General features: G+C 45.4%; 1 long non-coding RNA gene across 1 annotated transcript in view; it reads left to right on the forward strand.

Annotated features, from left to right (window-relative positions):
* Nucleotides 1-984: 984 nt before the first annotated feature.
* Nucleotides 985-26,915, forward strand: part of LOC146822231 (uncharacterized) — a 163,196-nt gene continuing 137,265 nt past the window's right edge. Inside the window, exon 1 of the long non-coding RNA XR_014963251.1 lies at nt 985-1,147. This is a non-coding gene — a long non-coding RNA (uncharacterized LOC146822231). The remainder of the gene's footprint in view (nt 1,148-26,915) is intronic.

A 26,915-nucleotide genomic window follows, 5' to 3' on the forward strand; every position in this document is an offset into this window, starting at 1 on the left:
GTTAACACAATTAGGCATTTCCTCCTAAACCAGTGTCTTCAATGAGTAGCTCATGAGCTACCAGTAGCTCTCCAGCTACCTGCAAGTAGCTCTTCTCTGGTCAGCCCAGCCTACTAAGATAGAAGCATTTGCTAGGTTGAATTAATATATGTATAGCAAAATTAATAAACACATAATTACAACGTAAATGTGTGTATTTTCAGAACTCATAAACTGATGTTTGGAGAAAAATGGTAGAATGTTCAAAATGTAGTAAAGGTATTATTTGAGTGATGAATCATGTGGTGTTGGAGAGACATTTTACTCATATTATTACCTTGGGGTGCTACTCAGATTACAGCTATGGCTGTTATGTATTACACATGTAAATGTATTACAAATTGATAATTCTTTTTTAACTCTACTGCTGACAACCCTGCTGGATGCACTGATGTGATCGCTGCTGAGAATCTTGGATTGGGCGGTCACTATAACATCACCAATATTAGTAGCTGAAGTGGTTTTAATTGACCATAAGTAGCTCTTATAACAGAAAAGATTGGAGAGGGGTTAAGTGGGCGGGCCAATACTTTGTGGTTGATGGTCCCTGGTGCAAAAGTCCAATGCTGTCCTGATCATCATTTCAACAGTGCTGACTGCCTCAATATTTTCTCTTACAGAATGGTTCTTTCCATCAGCAGCACATAGATCTTATTGTCAGTAACCTTAAAAATTGATTGTGGAAGCACGGGTATTTATTTTGCAGTCATATCCCTTGAGGCAGTTCCAAAGCTACACTCTGTAGTCAAACATATATCTTGTCTCGAACCAGGGGAGGAAGAATGAAGAAACCAGTTTGACTAGGAGTTTGTATAATGCTGCAGCATGTGATAAGGGTCGTTTTGAATCATCCTTGGCGTGTGTCCAGTCTGTCTTTGCCAGCGTCAGCTTTATCGCCTTCTCACCCTGTGTTATGCTATAAATAGCAGACACTGGTGCAGAAGGGATTCAGAAATTGCTTCCCACACCATAATGAAGACTCTGGGTGCCATATTGCTCCTTGCCGCCCTCCTTGGGCTCTGCGAGGCACATACGGTGGTTTCTACAGGTGATTACCCAGGGATCAGGCCCTCAGCATTTGACAGTCCACATATCGAGGATCCTACAGGTGAGTACCCAGGGATCAGGCCCTCAGCATTTGACAGTACAATTCATTTGAGGGAGTAGAAGTCTTTCTGGAGAATCACTACAGAAATACCTGAACAGTCTTGTATTGTGTAAGAGACACACTACAGTGACAGTCAAGTCTGTATAAAATTGATCTGGGCAATGCGTGTTTTTTAAATTGATGAGAAGGGTTTGAGTGGGGAGAGTGGGCATAAACTGCTAGTGAGTGTAAACTACATCCATGAAAGTGTTTTGTCTCAGGGGCATACAGTCCTTGGGAGGAGTCTATCACCATAAGGTCTCTGTATGTCGACTAGTTGCCGGATCTGAGGGGGCCTCTTCACATTTTGTAGTGGGGGAAGAGTACCCACAGCTTTCCTTTATGCTACTGATGTGTTCATTACTACTTAAAGCATTAGAATGGTGGAGCAATGCACAGAAGGTTACTCTGTCAGTATCTCGTGGCATTCAAGAACTGAGATCACTCATGCAGGAAATGCAATAGACTCCACTGAAAAATAGCAGCTGAGATTGACAGGTCGTTCATGACTAGCTGTTCCACTCCAGGGTTTTTCTTTGCATTCTGGAAATAGTAGTCTTGGTTTTATAAAGGAATAGGCAAGACTATAAGTCCCATAGTTCCTAGAAAAAGCCTGCAGTGGAGCAGATAGTAACACGTTGACTTGGTTGAATTGGCAGGTGTGTGGAAGGAAGTTACACTCCCTGCATAAGTAGGGTTATCACTTACTCTATGCGAAAGGGGTCCAAGTAAACCAATCCTGGATTTACAAATAAAATCAGTGTTTTCAGATGTTTTTGTCCCTCTGAAGTGTACCAAGACTGCCACTCCCAGACTGCATTAGGTAGGTAAACACAAGCCCAGGACATGCATATGTGGCTCCTGATAGTGTCATGTGCACAGTGTCAATGTTCAGGAACTTACTAATAAGCTTGAAATGAACACTTTACCTATAACTCCCAAAAGACTGCAAGACACAGGTGTTGGGAAGTCAGGGCTGCAGAATTGTCTCTCTCTGCTTCAAACAGGCCTGCCAAGTTTCCCAACTCCGTGCCCGAGTCGCGAGTCGTTAAACCAGTCCCATACCAAGGGAGCACAACTACCTTGAGTAGGATGGCGACTGCTGTGAGAAATATCTTCACAACTAGTGAGTTAACAAATGGGTCTACATATTGCATGTTACAACACTACATTGTGAATGTATTTGATCTGAAAGCCATTCGTTTTGGGGGCTGTTCTGAAAAGAATGTCCAAAAATACTCTAATAATTCAGGTTCTGACAGAGTACCCAGGAGCAATATTTCTCCAAAGAGAATGTGTCCTATGTTATATTAGCATGCCTTATGCATCACCCTATGTTTGGATAATGTCTTTGTTCAAGAGTTACACTCTTCTAGCTTGGCAGACATGTCCACTGGTGATGTGTGTGTGAAGTTTTTTGGGGGCATATGGCAATTCCAGGTGGTGCGTGCTGTTGGATACTTTAGTATGTGGATGCATCCAGTGTACTCTGCTGGATGCTAGGGCATGGACTATCATGACGGTGATAGCCAACTGTTGCACAACTGTGCTGCCTGTGTGTAAGGTGCCCTGTCTAAAATGCGCTGATGGAAATCTTTCAAGTGAAACAAATTGCACCTTCAGAATATGAGGCAGCCAGAGATTGGACACCGTTCAGTCGGTCAGTTCTAATAGGCATGCAAAAACATGTCACGTTTAGACTTTGACATTGACCCTGCATTTATTGTTGCATGCCCATTCACTGTCTCTTCTGGCGCACTGCTAGGTTTGGCGGTATGTGCTATCTCTGAGTGTGACCCTGTAGTTATTGTTGCATGTCCATTCATTGTCTCCTCTGATGCACTGCGAGGTGTGGAGGAAGGTGCAATCTCTGAGTGTGACCCTGTAGTTATTGCTGCATGTCCATTTATTGTCTCCTCTGATGCACTGCGAGGTGTGGAGGAAGATGCTATCACCAAATCTGACCCTGTGGTAATTGCTGCATGCCCATTCACTGTCTCCTCTGACACACTGCTGGTGTGGAGGAAGGTGCTATCTCTGACTGTGACCCTGTAGTTATTGTTGCATGCCCATTCACTGTCTCCTCTGACGCACTACTAGGTGTGGAGGAAAGTGCTATCTCCGAGTCTGACCCTGTAGGTAGTCTGCATGCCCATTCACTGTCTCCTCTGACACACTGCTAGGTGTGGAGGAAGGCATCAGCTCTGAGTGTGACCCTGTAGTTATTGTTCCATGCCCATTCACTGTCACCTATGACGCATTGCTAAGTGTGGCGGACAGGTGCTACAGTGCCCAGCTTTGCTCACATCTGCCATTGGATACCTCTGCAGGAAACAACACTGACATAGGGTGTTAACACACTGACAAAGAACTTGTCTGCTGTTCTGTGGCAGTGTGCACAGAGCATAATATGGGATTGTTTCTCCTGTCCTGAGCAGGCTAGACACCCCAGAATTGAAAGGGAAGCATCTTTTGCAGACGCGGAGCTGGGAAGGGGAAGAAAAAATGGATCAGTGAAGATGAAAATAAAGTTGCCATATTATGCTAGTGGTGGGTCAGGAAATGCAAATGAAATGATGGTTTATCCAATTTAGTGTTACGACATTCTAATAGAGATATTACTTAAGTGATTTAAATCCCGTTGTGTACTAACAATAAACCAGTTTAAGGGTCTCCAAAGTGAACAAAATAAATTGGTGCAAAGACTGTGAAGATCAGATTGTAGTTTGAAAGTCCAGCAAATAATGAGAAACAGGAAAGACAGCGGACACATGGTAACATTGTTCAGAATTTGAAGAATATAAAATTGTGCTTCACATGAAGTATCAAAACAAAAAAGTTTCAAAAGGTATTGACATTTGATAGCGTATCAATTGGGTACAAAGTCTCCACAAACAGATGTTGTCACACCTGATAGAATCTGATGGGATTAGCTGGAATGGCTATATGTGCTCTACACCCCTGTCCTGAGAGTAGTTCCAACTGAAACTTTCAATGTGGAGGATGTAGGTGGTGATATACCTGGACCGGACATAAACAAGACCTACGTAAATTGCTCAAAAAAATCAAATTCCCAACTTCCAGATAACATGGCCATCACCATTATAAAACAGAATGGGATTAGAATACCCTCGTGTCCTCCCAGTTCAAAGAATGTTTCTAGATGGGCCTCATTCCAAGCACACAGAAGAGAAGTACCTTGCCACCTCTGCATAACAAGCATTGGATAAACAAATAGAGGTCTAGCCTTGGCAGCTTGTCCGATGATTAATAATGTATTATTGTAAGCATATGCCACAAAAACAAAAAAAGACACACCACCACTTAATTGAGATGGCTGTATATATTTTGGCAAATATCAGTCAAAATCAAAAAAGTGTTGAATAACAATTGCCTGAAATTTTACTACCAAAGTATCTGTGCGTCTATCAGGCAGGTGTACTTAGAGTAGGTATTTCTAACTGTTTTTACTTTTAATATACGGCTCTTATTGATGCACATTGATGCAGAAAAGGAACTGTAACTTGGGAATGTATTATAAATATAAAAGGATGGTTAAAAAAATTTAAACCAACTGTGGCACTGAAGTGCACTTCTTTTTAGTCAGATGTGCACATATGGTCATATAAAATGGCATGAGTAAAAGTGCAAGAGCTATACTGGTAAAATGTGAATTGCAGCTGTAAAGACTAACAGATGAAAAGGGCAGACCCACCACCCCTCTTTATATGTATATATGGATGTCTTTTTATTCAGGACTTTTTTATTACATGAGCTGATGAGAAATCTAAAGCTTTCCCTGGGTCAGAGCTCACAAAAACATACACACTGATCATCTAAATTGCAGCAGATACACATTTAAACATCTGATTGGACGATCCCAGTTACAGACCCCAGTCATATTTCATAGCTTGTGCATTTCAAATCTGAAAAGGAAATGATAAGGCCAGCCTCCAGTGAATGTATATATGCAATGAAAAATCCAACCATAGGAAATCTACCTTTTTCTGAACGATCATCCCAGATTTTGTTATGCTGGTTTTATAACTCAGTGCCCTTTACACCAAGCAATCAATCAAGAACAGAGTCCCTGTCTAGTGTATAGAAGAGTGAGTGTGTTTGTGAGAAACTGTATAAGTGAGTGGGTGTGTGAGTTTTTATATGGATGAGCGAATGGGTGAGTCAGTGGGTGAATGAGTAAGTGAGTGGCTGTGTGAGTGTCTGTATGAGTGGCTGTGTGAGTGTCTGTATGAGTGAGTGAGTGGATATGTAAGTGGCTGTAATGGTGAATGAGTAGTTTAATGGGTGAGTATGCGGGTTGGTCAGTGGCTGTAAATAGAGAATGAGAGGTACATAAGTGTCTGGATGTGTGAGTGACAGGGTACATGAGTGGCTGTATGGGTACATGGATGGGTGTGTGAGCACAGTATTGGTGAGTAAGTGAGTGTGAGAGAGGTTGTATGGGAGAGTATTTGTTTGTCTCAGTGACTGTATAGGTAAGTGAGTACATGTGTTAGTATATGACGGAGTACATGAGTGGGTGTGTGAGTAACTGTATGGGTGAGTGAGTAGCACTGTGAGGGACTGTATGGGTAAGTGAGTAGGTCTGTGAGTAGCTGTATGTGTGACTGATACTGTGCGTGAGTGGCTGTATCAGTGTATGTATGAGCATATAAGTGTCTTTATGTTTGTATGACAAGATGTGCCTGTATTGGTCAGTGAGTAGGTGCATGAGTGGCTGTATACGTGAGGTATTAGGTTAGTTACAGGCTGTATGGATGAGTTCATGTGTGAGTGACTCTATGGATCAGTGGGTAGGTATGTGTGTTTGCTTTGGTCTGTCAATGTTTATGTCATTGGTTGTGTGGGCATTGCTGTATGAGATATTGTATGGGGGTATAAGTGGTCTGTAGATGATGTCATCAGCGATATCATTAGTGATGTAAGTCAATCAGTCACTCAATCGTTATTTGAATTTAGAAACAAATTCATAAAAGATACATAATTAATAATATATATAAAAGGCTGGTCCATAGTTTCTACATGAACACATTACAGGAAAATGGGGCGAAGTAAAAGCTTTCTAATGTCTCTATAAAATGTACAAAAGAGCATAAAGTGCAAGGTTGATTGTATGGCCTTTCCATCAGACAGAAATCTAGGTAGGTTTCGGGGCCATCAGTCAGTTTTTGGAAAAAGCACCAAAAACTGACGTAACTCAATCTGGTGGGTAAAAACCTGTCATATACATTTATTACTCCAACCAGATAATCATGAATCCATTGTACTCTATTACTTTGGAGATATCTAGCGACTGTTGTTTTCGTCTTTTGCTTGTACTCTCTTTGAGCATTCATTTTTTCGAAGAAAATAGCTTTTCTCATTTTTGCTATACTGCAAAATACCGTGAGGTTCCAGGGTATTCAGGTTTTACCTTATTACTGATTACAGGTCTCTCACATTCTGTATCAAAGGATTTTTCTCTGAATTATCCACACATATGCAGTCCTTAATTAACTCTCTGGTAAACATTGTGCTCTCCTTTGACCAGATACTATGCCATTTTCTCAAAATAATTGGATAGTCTCTTCGATGTATTCCATGCCCAATTCTTTATGAGAAATTGAAGTAGAAATTGAAATGGGTATGCCCAATAATCTTCCAGAAATAGGTTTTCTTGCACCTTTAACAGGAGACCTTTATCTCCTCCCCACAAAGAGGAGATGTACAGAGCTACCGGTAAACATTTGCTTCGGTACAACTCCACCATTTCTCTCACAGGTTTGTTTCCTATCCTCTTGGAGAATCTAAAAAAATCTGATAAAACCATTATAAAATTTAGTTTAGCTATCTCCATATGTGATAACCAGTTACTTTTTTGGGAAAATGTGATGCCTAAATAGTTAAACATGTTAACCTCTATTAATTTAAGACCATGTACATACAAACTTTCCCAGGCCTCTTCTTTTTCCCACAAGACATACTGATGAATAAGCTGTTCAAAACCCATTTGCTATATTAGAAATAATGACTGCGTCATCCGTATTTAGCAGGATAGGCGTTGGGCGAGTACCTATCCTAGAACATCCACACTAACTTCTTGTAGGGAGCAGTCTACCCCATTTATATACAAAGAGAATAGGAGGAGCAAACAACCCTTTTTGATCGCCTGAGTTACCCGGAGCTTCTCAGTGCATTCTCCATTTCTACCAGATCGCACAGAAGTTGTGAAAATAGCATGTAATAGGGAAAGGAAACATATAATATCACAGGGAACCCCCACATCAATTCAAACTTGCCACTGTTTAGAGTGGCTTACAAGATCGATAGCGCTTGATAATTCAGCAAAACACAAATATAGATGCCCCTCTCTTGCCGGGGTATATTTACTGATTATAAGGTGTAGGTTGATCACTTGTTCTACCGTACCAATTTCTTTCCTAAATCCAAATTGTATATTTGAAATTACCACATGTTCGTGGGCCCAAGCTTCCAACCTTTCCATTATTACCCTTCCCATTACCTTTAGGGAGGAATCTAGAAGTGAAATAGGGTGATAACATCTAGCGTACCCTGTGTCCCCTTTCTTAAAGATGGGCACAATCACACTCTCTGAGCAAGAGGGTGGGAAATATTTATGAGCTGAAGCATTAAAAATTTGAGTAAGGATCGGAACCCATAATGATGGATAGAATTTAAAAGCATCCACTGGGAAGTCATCGGGCCCCAGCGCCATTCCCAGCGCGCTATTGATTAGAGCGGTGGTAACTTCCTCCATAGTAATAAAATCCAGTGCAATATGTTTATATTATTAATAGGTGCATTCACAGGTGACCTCTCTATATTAAATATAGCACCAAATTGAGAAATCCAGGCATTTCTCAGGATCAAAATGTCTAATATTGGCATAGAACAATCTTTTTTCATTGCCTTCCCGACCTTAATGTCTATTTGGTTTGAAATAGGCACTGCTAAGCTGCCTTTTGCTCACACATGAGCTGATGGTATGGCAGGTGTTGAGATGGAAAAGTAGCCATCTATTTATAGGTTCAACTCCAACCAGGTTTCTTGAAGGTAAATTATATTGGCAATTTTTAAAGAGTTAATCCTATCTGAATTTTTCATTTTTTTACTTCACGCCCGCCGTATTTCAGTTCATGATCTTCACTAGTTCGCTTTTGTCTTGAACCTTTTCTCTACTTATTTTACTCCCTCCTCTTTGCCCTAGTTCCTTTTACCTGCCCACTACTCACATCACCAGATTCCCTTAAATTATACTGCTCTTCCAAATGTGGTAATGGGGAATATCTGTTAGATATGGCAATTTCAGGAAAGGGAATACCACTATGACCCTGTTGATCAACAGAATTGGAATGTATTAGACACTTTGCCCTGTGTAGGGTATCCCATAAATCTGTATTAGAAGGATACACTCCACTTTGGTAAAACGGTCTGTAGAAATAACCCAAAGGAAGGGATTCTATTCTACTTGGGCTAGGCAGTTTCTCCAGTAACCTATGAAAGAGATTTCCCACAGTAGGTGGTCTATAAAATCAGAATAATACAATCTCCCGACTTTTCTGTAGGATGAACACCTAACCATGGGACTCTTTTTACATGCAAGACTTCCCGTGACAAACCCCCTTCCCATCCAGAATTGTTTTCCAACCAATGAACTGACCTATTCTGCAGGGTTTCATAGTCTACCTTGCCTTCCTTTTCAAGCCTGGGCACGCCTTTAAGTATTATTGAGGGGTACATTCAGGGGGGAGCTCAGGGTTACCGTTTTTATATGTATCGTCTTTCCTACACATATTCCCCCAGGTAACTTAGTCACTACAATTATGATCCCGCACTAATGGCATGGGTGGATTTGAAATTGCATGAGAAGTGGGATTTATAAGAATATTTAGATTTTTTTGTCCCTTGTCAACCTGTCCCGTGAAGTCATTTGAGATGTCATTAGTGAGGTCTCTGACAATGTCATTAGTAATGTGATATGTGAGGTCATACGCAGTGCGTTGCAGGGACATAAGCTATAATTAGCACAGGTAACTGTAACTACCGAATTTCACTGGTTTTGTACAAGAGGAATCTGAGCCTAACTATATGTAACCTTTGTATTTATAAATGAATTTCTATCTTTTTTAACTACTAGGAGTGTTACCTGAGTGGTGGTGAAAGGGGACACGCCCTCCGACCAGCTCTCAGCAACCCTGCTGTATGAGACTTATTCCTGGTAATAGGAGGGCTTGTTGGCCCCCAAGGACCCTCGGCATCCAAAGGGACTTCATCCTCCAACAACTAGTGCTCCAGGAGGTGCGTTTGCAAAGGGGTAGAGAAAGGGGCCTGGGCCACTAATGATCCCTCAGCAATCCCACTGTGTGGGATTTACTGGAGGTAATAGAAGGGGTTATTTGTCCCCAAGGACCCTCAGCAGCCAAGGGGACTTCATGCCCCAACAAGTTGTGAGCCAGGAGGCCCCTTTGCAGAATGGTTGACAAAGGGGGAGGGGCCTCTAACGACTTCCCCCTAGGGCCAGCCTTTTTTTTTTTTAATAGGGGAGGTGGCCACACAGAAACCTTTCCCCAGCATTTTTAAAATTTTTATTTGTAATAGGGGAGGTGCGCCGCGCACCCCATCCTCAGGCTGATTTTGTCCCCGGGGACCCCATCCCCTGGGGTTCGGCCTTTTAAAAAAGATATATGTAATAAGGGAAGGGGGCATGGCAGCCCCCTTCCCCAGGCTGATTTTGGACCTGGGAACCCATCCCTCGGTTCCTGGCTATTTAGAAATGGGGTAGGGAGCTGGGCAGTCCCCCTCCCCGGGCCCATTTGCCCCAGGTCCTGGCTATTTGTCCTCGGTGCCCCCAGGGTACCCAGTCTGTATTGGGGCTGCGGGGAAGCCTGAAGGCCCCCTGTCCCTGCGGCTCCCTACCTCCTGCCAGAGCCGGCATTGCTTTCAGATACAGGGAGCTGGTAAACATGCAGCTCGCTGTCTCTGAAAGCAATTCATCTGTTTCGCTACTTGCTTGACAGCGTGCAGGGAAACAGGTGAATGCTCCGATTCCAGCAAGCAAGAGCATTTTCACTGCTCTGGCTTGCTGGAAGTGGAGTGTTTGCTGTGGCTTGAAAGGAGCAATTAAAGCTCCCGCCAAGCCACAGCAAACAGCCATGTCCCAGGAGTGGGCAACCCGTGACAAAGCCGCAACTGGCTATGAGGGGGTGGTGGTCCTAAGGGCCATATATGGCTCCAGGAGGGGGGTCACGTGACCCCCACCTCATAGTCAGTAGGGCCTGAACCAGAAAGAAGGTGGTCCCCGGGGCCGAGAATCACCTGGGACAGAGTCTGTGCGGCCCGCCGCCCACTTTTAATGTTACTTTGTTCCCTAGGGCCTGGGGTGTATGTTTAGTCCCATTACATTTAATTTAATCCTGGGGAGGTGGTGGTCCCTCGAACTGGGGGAGTCCGTGCGGCCTCGCCAATTTATTTTTTCTATGTGGCCCCAAGGAGGTGATGGGCTCTGGGGGCCAGGGGAGTCAGAGTGCCCCCCTTGATTTACACATAAGCCCTGGGGAGGTGGTGGTCCCCAGGGCATTTATAAGCCCCAGGAAGGGGTCCCATGGGCCCCTGCTTTAATTTCCCCATGCCCCTGGGGCCCGTGCTTGTTTTTGTTTTTGTTTTCTGTGGGAGCCGCAGCTCCAGCGTGGCTCCCGCTGATTTTTGTTTTACAGGAAGCTGCAAAACATGCAGCTCGCTGTTTCTGAAAGCAATTCATCTGTTTCCCTGTTCGCTTGACAGCTGGCTGGGAAACAGGTGAATGCTCTGCTTCCAGTAGGCAAGAGTATTTTAACTGCTCTCGCTTGCTGGAAGTGGAGTGTTTGCTGTGGCTTGACAGGAGCGATTAAGGACCCGCCAAGCAACAGCAAACAGCTATGTCCCAGGAGTGGGCACCCGTGACAAAGCATCAGCTAGCCTGAGGGGGTGGTGGTCCTTAGGGTCATCTATGGTGCAAGGAGGGGGCCACATGCTCCCCCTCCTTATACTCAGTTGGGCCTGAACTGGGGACGAAGTTGTCCCCTGGGTGAGGATCGCCTGGGAGGGGGTCTGCGTGGCCCCACTCCCACTACCTCCCCAGGGGCCTGGGGGGGTATGTGCATCCCCCCATTACATTTAATTTAGCCCTGGGGAGGTGGGGCTCTCAGGCTGGGGGGTCCATGCGGCCCTGCCAATTTATTTTTTGTATGTGGCCCCAGGGAGGTGGTGGTCCCCAGGGGGCCAGGGGAGTCCAAGTGCCCCCCTTTATTTACACATAAGCCCTGGGGAGGTGATGGTCCCCCGGGTTGAGGGGGTCCATGCGGCCCACCAATTTATTTTTTCTATGTGCCTCCGGAGAGGTTGTGAGCCCCGGGGGCCGGGGGACTCCGAGTGCCCCTCTCTATTTACACATATGCCCAGGGGAGGTTGGTGGTCCCCAGGGCATTTATAAGCCCCAGGAATGGGACCCCATGTGCCCCTCCTCTAATTCCCCCAAGCCCCTGGGACCTGGACCACCCAGGGGCCTATCAGTAAAGTAGTTCAGGAGCCCATGTTTGTTTGTTTTTTTTGTTGTCTGCGGAAGCCGCAGCTCCAGCGTGGCTCCTGCCATTTGCTGTTTTACAGGGAGCTGCTAAACATGCAGCTCGCTGTCTCTGTAAACAATTCATCTGTTTCCCTGCTTGCTTGACAGCGGGCAGGGAAGCAGATAAATGCCCAGCTTCCAGCAATCAAGAGCATTTTCACTGCTCTTGCTTACTGGAAGAGGAGTGTTTGCTGTGGCTTGACAGGAGCGGTTAAAGCTCCCGCCAAGCTACAGCAAACAACTATGTCCCAGGGGTGGGTACCCCGTGGCAAAACAGCAGCTGGCCCGAGGGGGTGGTGGTCCTCAGGACCATCTATGGCTCCATTAGGGGGGCCACGTGCCCCCCTCCTTATACTCAGTAGTGCCTGAACCGGGGAGGAGGTGGTCTCCAGGGCCAAGAACCACCTGAGAGGGGGTCTGTGTGGCCCCCCTCCCACTTATGTTACTTTGGTCCCCAATGCCTGGAGGGTCCGTGCATCCCCCCATTACATTTAATTTAATCCCGGGGACGTGGTGGTCCCTCAGGCTGGGGGAGTCCGATCGGCCCGCCTATTTATTTTTTCTGTGTGGCCCAGGGGAGGTGGTGGGCTCTGGGGGCCGGGGGAGTCCGAGTACTCCCCTTTATTTACAAATAAGCCCAGGGATGGTGGTGGTCCCCAGGGCATTTAGAATCCCCAGGAATGGGGCACCATGTGCCACTCCTTTAATTCCCCCATGCCCTTGGAACCTTGACCACCCGGGGGCCTATTAGTAAAGAAGTTCAGGAGCCAGTGTTTGTTTTTGTGGTTTTTTGTTTTCTGCGGGAGCCGCAGCTCTATCGTGGCTTCCGCCAATTTTTGTTTTACAGGGAGCTGCTAAACATGCAGCTTGCTGTGTCTGAAAGCAATTCACCCGTTACCCTGATCGCTTGACAGCAGGCAGGGAAACAGACGAATGCTTCGCTTCCAGCAAGCAAGAGCATTTTCACTGCTCTCGCTTGCTGGATGTGGAGTGCTTGCTGTGGCTTGACAGGAGCGATTAAAGCTCCTGCCAAGCCACAGCAAACAGCTATGTTCCAGGAGTGGCAAAACACACAAGATGATGGACGGAATGTTGCACAATGGCAAAACATTCACCCCCAGTCACAGATCTGGGTTTAATCCATCGTTATTTTGCTCACCACGCCACCCCAGTTCAGACATGGCCATATGCAAATCAGTCTTGACCCTGTGCCTCATGGGAACAGTCCAGCCCGAACTGCCAAGCCATGTCTTCCTTGGTCCGGAATCAAGCATCCTAGGACCGGTTTCTGGCTATCAGCCGTCATCAGCCAGGATAGCTTGATTCCAGTGGCGTAGTGAGCACGGGACCCATGTCTGGGCATACCCTTCCCACATAGGGTGAGCAGCAAAACACACAAGATGATGGATGGAATGTTGCACAATGGCAAAACATTCACCCCCAGTCACAGATCTGGGTTTAATCCATCGTTATTTTGCTCACCACGCCACCCCATTTCAGACATGGCCATATGCAAATCAGTCTTGACCCTGTGCCTCATGGGAAGAGTCCAGCCCGAACTGCCAAGCCATGTTTTCCTTGGACCGGAATCAAGCATCCTAGGACCGGTTTCTGGCTATCAGCCGTCATCAGCCAGGATAGCTTGATTCCAGTGGCGCAGTGAGCACGAGACCCACGTCTGAGCATACCCTTCCCACATAGGGTGAGCAGCAAAACACACAAGATGATGGACGGAATGTTGCACAATAGCAAAACATTCACCCCCAGTCACAGATCTGGATTTAATCCATTGTTATTTTGCTCACCACGCCATCCCAGTTCAGACATTGCCATATGCAAATCAGTCTTGACCCTGTGCCTCATGGGAACAGTTCAGCCCGAACTGCCAAGCCATGTCTTCCTTGGACTGGAATCAAGCATCCTAGGACCGGTTTCTGGCTATCAGCCGTCATCAGCCAGGATAGCTTGATTCCAGAGGCGTAGTGAGCAAGGGACCCACATCTGGGCATACCCTTCCCACATAGGGTGAACAGCAAAACACACAAGATGATGGACGGAATGTTGCACAATGGCAAAACATTCACCCCCAGTCACAGATCTGGGTTTAATCCATCGTTATTTTGCTCACCACGCCACCCCAGTTCAGACATGGCCATATGCAAATCAGTCTTGACCCTGTGCCTCATGGGAACAGTCCAGCCCGAACTGCCAAGCCATGTCTTCCTTGGACTGGAATCAAGCATCCTAGGACCGGTTTCTGGCTATCAGCCGTCATCGGCCAGGATAGCTTGATTCCAGTGGCGTAGTGAGCACGGGACTCACGTCTGCCCCACCTATCACCTACAGCCCGGACCTACTTCGCAGCTACCAGGGCCCCTGGCCCATCACGATCAGTACCAGCTCTCGCATCTCTGCTCTTGGCATAGCCTCCCTCTCTCCCCTCCCTCACCCTCCTCCTATTCTGGACACCCTGCCTACGACCTGCAGGCCTGCTCCTCCGCCAAACCTTAAAACCATCACAGCTTTCTACCTCAACACCCGTTCTGCTGTTGCCCACTCGCATGAACTCTCGGTTCTGCTGAACTTACAGGCCCCAGACCTCCTCTTCTTAACCGAGACATGGTTCTGCGATGACTCCCTCCCTGCACTCCTATCCACCCTTCCAGCCTCCTACTACGCCCTCAGGGCTGACCGCCCTTCGGGCAGAGCCGGGGGCGGCGTGGCAGTCATCGCACGCACCGATTTCCCTTTTCAAATTCTCCCTCTACCTAACATTGCTACCACTGAATTCCTGGTGATTCGCACAGTATCCACCTCCCCTCCTCTCACCTGTTTCCTTACTTATCGTCCTCCTCAGTCCCCCCTGCAGTTTCTCCCAGATTTTTTGGAGGTCTTGGCCACCATTGCAATCAACAATTCCTCCATCCTGCTCCTTGGCGACTTTAACTTCTGGCCTTCCGATCCTGCCGAATGTCTGTCATCTAAGGATTTTTCCGAAACCCTCCTCTCCCTTAACTTCACTCCCCATGTTCACTCCCCCACTCACATCAAGGGTCACCAGCTTGACCAAATCTGGTCCCTGAACTGCCCCGTGGAATCCTTATCTATCTCCCCTTGCACCTGGTCCGACCATCATTTGATTTCATTTCTCCTTCCTATCCTTCCCCCTGCTATGCCCCCCCGACCCAAAAACACCTGGGTCCGATCATGGGGCCGGGTCAATCTTGAGAATCTCTCCTCTCTCCTTGCTGATTCTCTCCCGCCTCTTCAGGGCCTCACCACCGTCTCCCAGGCTGACGCTATAGACCAGTGGCTCTCCCGCAGCTGCGACTCCGTTGCCCCGCTCAAGCGCATCACCTCTAAACGCGACAAAGACGCCAACCGGTGGTTTAACCAAGAGCTTAAAGCCACCAAACTTATAGTTCGCCGCGCAGAGCGGGCTTGGAGGAGAAACTACTGCCCCACTTTGAAACTGGAATATATCAATATCCTTAACCAGTACAAAAAAAGCATCCTGGAGGCCAAAACAGCTTATTTCTCCTCCAAAATCCTAGCAGCGGAGAACCAGTCTAAGGAGATCTTCTCCATCGTCCACAACCTGGCATTCTCGGACAGAACTACGCTTAAACCTGCCCCGTCAAATGATCTCTGTCTTTCTCTTAATAATTATTTCATCCAGAAAATTATCACCATTAAGGCCAACATCCCCCCACCTCCCCCTTCTTTTTTGGATCCCCAATGTCCCCCTCCCAAAGGCAAACTAACCACCTTTCCCCCTATCACCCGGGAAAACCTGACTACATTGGTGCCTCTGGTCAAATCTGGCTCCCCTCTTGATCCCTGTCCTGCCCACATCCTCCGCCACATCTTTGTCTCCTGTCCAGATCCCCCCCTTCACCTCCTCAATTGCTCCCTCGCGCAAGGCATAGTCCCTAGCCCATTGAAGTCTGCGGTAATTGTGCCCATCTTGAAAAAACCTGGGGCAGATCCTTCTGTCCCTGCCAATTTCCGCCCCATCTCCCTCCTGCCATTTCTAGCTAAGGTGCTCGAGCGCCACGTCACCTACGCTCTGAGCTCCTTTGTGGAGAAACATGGAGCCCTTGCCCCCCGCCAAGCTGGTTTCCGCCCCGCACACTCCACGGAGTCCGTGGTCATGTCGGTCCTCGACACCCTCAGGGAGGGTATGGACACCAATCATCACCAGACCCTTGTGCTCCTCGACCTCTCTGCCGCCTTTGATACGGTGGACCACAACATCCTACTTTCCCGTGTCAGGGCGGTGGGGATCGAGGGGACTGCCTTGGTCTGGTTGTCCTCCTTCCTGAGCGACCGCACCCAGGCTGTTCGCCTGGGTGACTTTACAGCGGACTTCCGGAAAGTCCAGTGCGGGGTTCCTCAAGGCTCATCTCTCTCCCCTCTTTTGTTTAATCTATATATCGCCCCTCTTATCTTCTCTCTCCAACAGATGGAGGTCGCCGTATTTAACTATGCGGATGACCTCCAGCTGGTCTTTGATCTCTCCTCTCCTTCTGCTGTCCTCAACTTTCAAACTGTCATGCTTCACATCAGGGACTGGATGGGCCACAATCACCTCAAACTTAACCCGGACAAAACCGAGTTGGTTTTGACGGGCGGCTCATCCAGCCCCTGGTCCCCCCTTTGCTGGCCTCCCTCTCTTGGTTCTCCTCCTGTCCCCTCCTCCTCTGTTAAAACACTAGGCATCAAGCTCAATTCCCAACTCACCCTCCACTCCCAGGTTAGCTCTGTGGTATCTTCCTCTTTCCTTTCACTGCGTACTATCCGCAAGGTGTCCCGCTTCTTTACTTTTTCCGCGCTCAAACTTATTATTCTGGCCATGGTGGTGTCCCGCCTGGACTACGGGAACGCTCTGTATGCCGGTATTCCTGCATACAGTTTGCGCCGCCTACAACAGATCCAAAACCAGGCGGCCCGCCTAGCCTTCAACCTTCCCAAATTCCACCACTCCACCCCACTCCTGAAATCTCTCCACTGGCTCCCAGTGCGGGCCAGAATTCAATTCAAACTCGCATCCATCACTTTCCTGGCCCGATTGGACCTGGCACCTGCCTTCATCTCCTCTGAGATTGTTCCCTATGTCCCCTCTAGGGACCTACGTTCTTCTTCTCAGTCCCTCCTCACCATCCCTCGCTTCCGGAGAAAGAAGTGGGGCGGCTCCAAATTTGCCATCCTAGCACCAATCCTTTGGAATTCCCTTCCCCTTCATCTACGTGCCATCACCCTCTATCCCCAATTCCGTAAAAGTCTTAAAACCTACCTATTCACAAAATCCTTTGAATAAATGCCCATCCCTCTCTCCCTGCTCTTAACCCTCAGTCCCCACTAGCTACAGCGCCAAGAAACCGCCGGTATACGTGCGCTTTATAAGTGCTTTTAAACTCAAACTCAAACTCAAACCCTTCCCACATAGGGTGAACAGCAAAACACACAAGATGATGGACGGAATGTTGCACAATGGCAAAAACATTCACCCCCAGTCACAGATCTGGGTTTAATCAATTGTTATTTTGCTCACAAACCACCCCAGTTCAGACATGGCCATATGCAAATCAGTCTTGACCCTGTGCCTCATGGGAACAGTCCAGCCCGAACTGCCAAGCCATGTCTTCCTTGGACCGGAATCAAGCATCCTAGGAACGGTTTCTGGCTATCAGCCGTCATCAGCCAGGTTAGCTTGATTCCAGTGGCGTAGTGAGCACGGGACCCACGTCTGGGCATACCCTTCCCACATAGGGTGAACAGCAAAACACACAAGATGATGGACGGAATGTTGCACAATGGCAAAACATTCACCCCCAGTCACAGATCTGGGTTTAATCCATCGTTATTTTGCTCACCACGCCACCCCAGTTCAAACATGGCCATATGCAAATCAGTCTTGACCCTGTGCCTCATGGGAACAGTCCAGCCCGAACTGCCAAGCCATGTCTTCCTTGGACCGGAATCAAGCATCCTAGGACCGGTTTCTGGCTATCATCCGTCATCAGCCAGGATAGCTTGATTCCAGTGGCGTAGTGAGCACGGGACCCATGTCTGGGCATACCCTTCCCACATAGGGTGAACAGCAAAACACACAAGATGATGGACGGAATGTTGCACAATGGCAAAACATTCACCCTCAGTCACAGATCTGGGTTTAATCCATTGTTATTTTGCTCACCACGCCACCCCAGTTCAGAGTCAGACATGGCCATATGTAAATCAGTCTTGACCCTGTGCCTCATGGGAACAGTCCAGCCCGAACTGCCAAGCCATGTCTTCCTTGGACCGGAATCAAGCATCATAGGACCGGTTTCTGGCTATCAGCTGTCATCAGCCAGGATAGCTTGATTCCAGTGGCGTAGAGAGCACAGGACCCACGTCTGGGCATACCCTTCCCACATAGGGTGAACAGCAAAACACAAAAGATGATGGACGGAATGTTGCACAATGGCAAAACATTCACCCCCAGTCACAGACCTGGGTTTAATCCATCGTTATTTTGCTCACCACGCCACCCCAGTTCAGACATGGCCATATGCAAATCAGTCTTGACCCTGTGCCTCATGGGAACAGTCCAGCCCAACTGCCAAGCCATGTCTTCCTTGGACTGGAATCAAGCATCCTAGGACCGGTTTCTGGCTATCAGCCGTCATCAGCCAGGATAGCTTGATTCCAGTGTCGTAGTGAGCAAGGGACCCACATCTGGGCATACCCTTCCCACATAAGGTGAACAGCAAAACACACAAGATGATGGACGGAATGTTGCACAATGGCAAAACATTCACCCCCAGTCACAGATCTGGGTTTAATCCATCGTTATTTTGCTCACCACGCCACTCCAGTTCAGACATGTTCCAGGAGTGGGCACCCCGTGACAAAGCAGCAGCTCGCTCCGAGAGGGTGGTGGTCCTCTGAGCCATCTATGGCTCCAGGAATGGGGCCCTATGCGCCCTCTCCTTTAATTCCTTCATGCCCTTTGGACCTGGCCTACCCAAGGGCCTATTAGTAAAAATGTGCGGGAGCCGTGCTTGTTTTTCTGTTTTGTTTTCTGCGGAAGCTGCCGCTCCAGTGTGGCTCCTTCTAATTTTTTTTTTTAAAAACCAATGTTTTTTTGGCCTAGGGGGTCAAGATGTTCCTACCATGCCCCCTTCTTTTTTTTCTACATTTTTGTGGCAGTCGGCTCAAGCAGAGTCCCAAGATGGCTGCCAACAATTCCTGGTTTGTTGAAGTGTTGGCAGCAATCACATCTCAGCACAAGATCGGGAGGGTTCGTGAAGCCTTTAAGTCCCTATATATATATATAAACTTGGATTACGGTTAATATCTCTATAACTAATGAACAGATTTACAACAACTCACAAAAAGGCACTTTCCTGGACCAATATCTCCCTTTCTGCCAAATCTGGTGTAATTCCATTTAGAAGTTCAGGCTGTAGCCATGTTGAAAATTCCTATGGGAATTAACGTGGGGAAAACGTGTTTTGAGACCCCCACTTTTTCTTGGCCCTCGCTTGACGGATCTCCACGAAACTTTCATGGCAGCAGCTGAAAAACCATAGGTTTCAGGAACGTTATAGTTAGTTTGACATTTCAGTTGTACAAAACCATAGAAATTCCAGCGTTATAGTTAGTTCAGATAACTATAACTCGCGCCCCGCAATGCCCTGCTGATGACATCACATATTACATCATTCATGATATGGTCAGTGACATCACTGTTGACATCACTGATGACATCTCAAATGACATCACTGATGACATCATCCATTGACTGTGTGTTTCTGTAAAGTTTAATTTTGTTTTATATATATGCCAAGCTGTATTGAGAAATGAGTGGGTGTATAAGTGTCTGTATGGAGGATTTAGTAGGTACGTGACTGACTGCATGAGTGAGTGATTAAATGTGTCTTCCTGAATGCATGGGTTAGTGACTAAACTGTGTGAAAGTCTGTATCAGTCTGTCTGTTGTTGTGTAAGCTGCAGCATGGGTTGGTGAGAAGCAGCATGAGTGTCTATATGGGCTATTGATTGCTTGCCTGAGTATTTGTATGGCTGCAGGAGTGTGTGTGTGGGTGGGTGGAAGGTGTGTGACTCTGTGCATAGATGTGTGAGTGGTTGATTCACTGGGTGTATGGGTTTAAGAGTGCATGTGGATATAGCTGTATGGGTGTGTGTGTGTGTGTGTGTTGGTGAGTAAATGGATGTCTCAGTGGTACATGTGCAAGTAACTACATATGTAAAAGGGAGTATATGTGAGTGATGGTGTATATAAATAACTATATGTGAGGGTCAGTAATTGTGAGATTGGCTCCATGGATGAGTATGTATTTGTATCAGTGATTCTATAAGAGAGTAATTATGTGTTAGTATCTGTATGAATAAGTGAGGTTGTGTCTGTATAACTGCATAGGTGAGTAAATGGAAGTATGATTGATTCTTTGCATGACTGACTAAGTGTGTGAGTAACTCTGGATATGTGGCAGTGTGTGAGTGTCTGTATAGGTGTATGAGTGCATATGATAGTGTTGTATTGATGAGTGACTGCATGTATGAGTGACTGTATGGGTACATGAGTGGATGTGTATGTAGACCTAGGAATCAGTCAGTGCGTATTTAGTAACTGGTATTGGTGTGTCTATTTTTTCGAAAATGGTAGTCTGTAATTTAGAGTGGGTGTATCAAAGGTTATATTCAGGTGTGAGGAGGTGCATCAGATTTTCACGTGGACGATGTCATCAGTGATGTCACTGACCATGTCATGAATGATGTAATATGTGACGTCTTGAGCAGTGCATTGCTGGGGCGCAAGTTATAGTTAGCTGAACTAACTATAACACCGGAATTTCTATGGTTTTGTACGAGTGAAATGTCCAACTATAACGTTCCTGAAACCTATGGTTTTTTCAGTGAATTTCTATGGCTTTGTAAATGCTAATTTCTAACTATAACGAGCCTGAAACCTATGTTTTTTTTTCAGTGAATTTCTATGGTTTCTTAAATGCTAATTTCTAACTATAACATGCCTGAAACCTATGGTTTTTTCAGTGAATTTCAAAGGTTTTTTAAATGAAAATTTGTAAGTCTAATGTACCTCAATCCTATGTTTTTTTTATTTTATATTTAAAAATATTGTGAATAATTTTTAGTAAGGAAAACTATATTCATACTTTTAAAAAATATATATTATTCAGAAGTCGCGCACCCTTCGCGCACCCTACACGATGGCTGATGGTAGCCATTTTAAAAAGTCACGCTGGGGTCGTGACTTCGGCGTAATATGTAAAGTATGAAATATCTTTAAATTAATTATAAATAAAAGTTTTCCTTTAAGTGTCTAAATGTATTAAGAAAAGTTTTTTTCAAGTATTATTTTCAATATAATTTCAACTAAAAATTATTCGATTATTATTGGATTCAGAGGTTAGGAGGGATGGCCATTTTGCTCGATCTGTATGGCTTGAGGATTCTATTCAAAAGGTGAGGAATCAACAGGCAGAAGTATCCATCAGAAGAGCAACTTACTTACCTTCAGTTACGCTTTTTCTGGTGGATACAGTATCTGCCTGTGGATTCCTCACTGTCCCACCCGCCTCCCTGTTGTCCACCTGTTTCTACCAAAAAGATGCTTTTACTGTTTGGCATGAATGTTTTTAATATGTCTTAATCATGCTTATGTTTTAATAGTGAGAAATGCTTGATCTGTTGCTATTTCTTTATGCCTTTATTGGTTATGCATATATATATATTCACTGAAAGAACCATAGGTTTCAGGGGCGTTATAGTTAGCTGGACTTTTCACTCGTACAAAATCATTGAAATTCCCCCGTTATAGTTAGTTCAGCTAACTATAACTCGCGCGCCCGCAATGCACTGCTGATGACGTCACATATTACATCACTCATGACATGGTCAGTGACATCACTCATGACATCACTGATGACATCTCAAATGACATCACTGATGACATCACTGATGACATCATCCAGTGAATGTGTGTTTTTCTGAACATTACATATGTTTTATATATGTATATCTCAAGGTCGATGGAAGAATAAATGGGTATATAAGTGTCTAAATGGATGATTTGTTTTTAAAAAATTGATTGTTTAACTGACTGATTAAGTGTATCTTAGTGAATACATGGCTTAGTGAGCAATGTTTAAATATGTAAATATCTGTATCAGTCTCTCACTTTGTGTAGAAGTGGCTGCATGGGTTGGTGAGTAGCTACATGAGTGTATATATAGATTATTAGTTGGTTTTATCGAGTATCAGTATGAGTGTCTGAGTGTCTGTATGGTTCGGTGGGGGTATTACGTAGTGCATAGGTGCATGAATGAGTGACTCACTGTTTGTGTGTGTTGAAGACAGCATGTGTGCAGGACTGTATGGGTGGATGAGTGTGTACATGGGTGTGTTAGTGAGTGAATGACTGTCTCAATAGTGTCTTTATGAGTAACTACATATGTTTTAAACTAGTATATGTGACTATTGGTGTATATAAGTGAGTATATGTGAGAGTGAGAGAATGCAAGAGTTCCTGTATGAATAAGTATGTGTTTCTATAAGTGATTGTTTAAAAGACTAAGTATGTGTAAGTTTCTATAGAAGTAAGTGTGGTGGTGTGTGTGTAACTGTATATGCAAGTAAATGGATGTTTGATTCTTTATTAGCATGAGTGACTATGTGTGTGAGTAACTATATGGATGAGTGGCGTTGTGTAACAGAATGTATAGGTGTATGAGTACATATGATGAGTGAGTACATGTATGAGTGACTGTATAGGACTGTTGGTGAATGAGTGGATGTGTATATGGATTTTAGAATTACTGAATAGGTTGTTGTAACTGGTATTGGTATGTCCATTGTTTTGAAAATTGTAGTTTCTATTTTTGAATGTGTGTATCAAAGGTTATATTAGGGTGAGAGGAGGTCTGCCACTCTATCACAAGGATGATGTCATCAGTGATGTCATCAGTGATGTCATTTGAGATGTCATCAGTGATGTCATCAGTGATGTCACTGACCATGTCATGAGTGATGTAATATGGGACGTCATCAGCAGTGCATTGCGGGCGCGCGAGTTATAGTTAGCTGAACTAACTATAACGGGGGAATTTCAATGGTTTTGTACGAGTGAAAAGTCCAGCTAACTATAACACCCCTGAAACCTATGGTTTTTTCAGTGAATTTCTAAGGTTTTTTAAATGCTAATTCCTAACTACAACGTGCCTGAAACCTATGGTTTTTTCAGTGAATTTCAAAGGTTTTTTAAATGCTAATTTCTAACTATGCCTACAGAGATAGGACATGTGAAGAAAGAAGAAAAAACGCACAGAAAGAAAAAAAGAAATTCAGAAAGAAGCAACAGAAGTCCTCAAAGACGAAGAAAAGTGCAGGAAGAAGGATAACGTGCAGAAAGAACAAACAGAAGAGCAGAAAGAAGTCTTGCTGCAAAATGATCCTGGACCCTCAACTTTTTCAGACGGATACTGGTGGTAACTGAGTCTAACTAACCAGTCCTAGAGCCAGTGCTATGTTAAAAGACACTCAGAATACAGTGAAAACACCTACATACACTAGGGAACACTATGTGTTGGGGTCCCCCTGTGATTTGCATGACCTCCTCTGTAAGCCCCTAGTATATAATAGGGCAGGGGATTAAAACTACCTCTTAAAACGCGCAACAGGGCGTGTTTGCACACGTCACCTCAGGCCCCGTCCCCTCCCCACTGTGTAAACACGCCCTGTGGCTGTTTTAAGTTGGGAGATTAAGTCCCCTTGAATCCTGAGGGTCCCTAGGGTCCAACTAGACCACTAGGTACCTCCAGTAAGCGCCACAGAGCTGCATTGCAGAGAGATGTAAAAAGGGGCACGGCCTAGACCACCTTTCTGCAACGCAGCGCAGTGGCGCTTACTGGAAGCACCTGGTGGGCTAGTTGGCCCCCAGGGTCCCTCAGGATTGAAGGGGAATTATTTTCCCAACTTAAAACGTGCCACAGGGCTTGTTTGCACATGTTAACTCAGCCCCGTCCCCTCCCTTCACCACTGTGTAAACACACCCTGTGGCCGTTTTTAGTTGGGAGATTAAGTTCATTTGAATCCTGAGGGTCCCTAGGGTCCAACTAGCCCACTAGGTACCTCCAGTAAGCGCCGCAGAGCTGCGTTGCAGAGAGGTGTAAAAAGTGGCACTGCCTGGACCACCTCTCTGCAACGCAGCTCAGTGGCGCTTACTGGAAGCACCTAGTGGGCTAATTAGCCCCCTGGGGCCCTCAGGATTGAAGGGGAATTATTTCCCCAACTTAAAACGCGCCATAGGGCGTGTTTGCACACGTCACTTCAGGCCCCATCCCCTTCCTTCCCCAATGTGTCAACACGCCCTGTGGCCGTTTTTTAAGTTGGGAGATTAAGTCCCCTTGAATCCTGAGGGTCCCTAGGGGCAAAACAGCCCACTAGGTACGTCCAGTAAGCGACATTGAAGAGAGGTGTAAAAAGGGGCACGGCCTGCACCACCTCTCTGCAACGCAGAGCAGTGGCACTTCCTGGAAGCACCTGCTGGGCTAATTGGCCCCCAGGGTCCCTCAGGATTGAAAGGGAATTATTTCCCCAACTTAAAACGCGCCCCAGGGCGTGTTTGCACATGTCACCTCAGGCCCCGTCCCCTCCCTTCACCACTGTGTAAACGCGCCCTGTGGCCGTTCTAAGTTGAGAGATTAAGTCCCCTTGAATCCTAAGGGTCCCTAGGGTCACACTAGCCCACTAGGTACCTCCAGTAAGCGCCACAGAGCTGAGTTGCATAGAGGTGTAAAAAGGGGCGTGGCCTCATAACATCTGTCTGCAACGCAGCTCCCTGGCGCATACTGGAGATACCTGTTGGGCGAGTTGTCCCTCAGGGACCCTCAGTATTGAAGTGGAATTAATTCCCCAACTTACAACTGGCCAGGGGGCGCGTTTGCAGAGTGCTGTAAGGAGGGGGCGTGGCCTCCGGCGCGATGCCGGTCTTTTATTTATTTTATTTTTTTAAGAAGGAGGGCTGTGTGGCCCCCCTTCTTTTTCTAATTTATTGGCCCTGGGGACCCCATCCCCCAGGGTCGTAGACCTTGCCACATTGTCACTATTGTTCCTTCCTCTTTGTAACATCTTCTCTGTCTGGTTGTGTATCTTCCCTTTCCCTATGGATAGCATCAAAACATTTGGATTTAGTGATGAAGATTTTTGAAAACTATTAGGACAAGACACTTCCTCTGATCGTCCATTTTCTTTCAACAAAACCAATAATGATGAATGGCTTAAACTACTAAACCTTAAAAAGAAAGCAAAAAGAACGGAATCTCATGCAGATTTCATGTTCCAACACCTTAAAGCAGGAGTCATACCAAATGGCCTAAGAATAAGAAATATACCAGGCTTATTCGTAGAAATTAGGAAATTCCTTGAAAAATGGTCACTAATTGCCAATAGATGCTCGAGAGATCTTATGATCCTCATTATTGAAACAGCTCCGGAAGTAGTAGATCCCTATTTAAAGAGATAGCAGAAATAGAGGAATTACTTAAGAAAAACAACCAAATAGAAGATGCTAAGAAACAACTAGAGGAAGTCAATTTTGAACTTAATTCCTTCAGTGAATATCTTGTCAAAAAGAAAACAGAAAAACTCAAAAAGGATATACGCTATTTTTCAGAGGAAAGGGTATATCCTTACTTAGGAGCCCAATATTATAACATAGGAAAGGAACAAAATCAGCAAGCAGACCATCAATTTTGGACTAACAAAAAGATACTTACATTCTCAGATACCTCTGAATCGGACAGTGAAAGCGCCCCGGGTCCATCAGAAGGTATAAACACTAGGAGGATTCCGTTTGAAAACTCTAATAGAGGTAGTCGTTTTTTGGGGAATCGCAGGGGAACACCAAGAACCAGATACAGAGGTCAAGGAAGGGGCCAATACCAATACCCAGAACATCACTACCAATACTCGGAGAATCAACCACAATATCTCCAAACGAGAAGGAACCAATATTGGAGACAATAACCAACTCCAATAACATGGAAACTATACCCATTTTCAATTTATCACAGTCCATACTTGACAATCATGCCCTCAAATTGTTAACTCGAGGTCTATCTTTTGTCCCGACCACCACTCTTAACAAATTTGAGCTTAACCAAGATCTACAGGCCCTTTTCAGAAAAATTAGGCTTAAAAAATTCTTCTCTCAAACAACTCCCACTCAGACCGACAACAGAACGGGATTACGCCCGGATTCTAGTTTTACACCATCCTTGGATCAAGTTGGCCCAGAAGTCAGCATCTTCGAGAAGAGTGTTTATACTAAAACACAAAATTCTATCAAATTTGTACCTAAACCTATATATAATTTGAACTATGAGGAATATAGGACTCTGAAAGATTTATCATCTAATCAACAAATCACAATAAAACCTTGTGATAAGGGTGGCGGAATTGTGCTTATTGATAGTACAGACTACAGAACACAAATTCTTAAAATGCTACAAGTTCCTGAACATTATCACAAAGTCAACTCATATCCTAGCAATAGAATAAAAGAGGAAATACTGGTAATCACCCAGAGAGCTCTGGACAGAAGCTCTATCTGTCAACAAGAATCCGATTACCTTAATAAACAGTACTTTAACATTCCAGTCCTCTATGGAGTACCAAAAATGCATAAAAACACAGTAAACTCTCCATATAGACCTATTGTATCCACTATCGGATCCATCACAGAGCCTTTATCCAAATATGTAGATACATTCTTAAATCCATTAGTCAGCATCCTACCAGGATATATTAAGGATATGGGCCACCTAATAGGTAAAATCGAGGGTCTTCCGTTCAACCCTAACACAGATTTTTTGGTTTCTATGGATACGAATATTCCTCTGAAAGGAGCCCTGGAGGCAGTTAAAAGCTCACTGGAAAAGAACAGCCGCACTGAAGACATACTTTTTATCCTGGAATGTCTAGCTATCGTACTTAATGAAAACTACTTTGAATTTGACAAAACTATCTATAAACAGATTCAAGGCGTAAGCATGGGAGTAGCCTGTGCACCCAATG

Source organism: Triturus cristatus, chromosome 6 (genome assembly GCF_964204655.1).
Source record: "Triturus cristatus chromosome 6, aTriCri1.1, whole genome shotgun sequence".
Taxonomy (NCBI): Eukaryota; Metazoa; Chordata; class Amphibia; order Caudata; family Salamandridae; genus Triturus; species Triturus cristatus.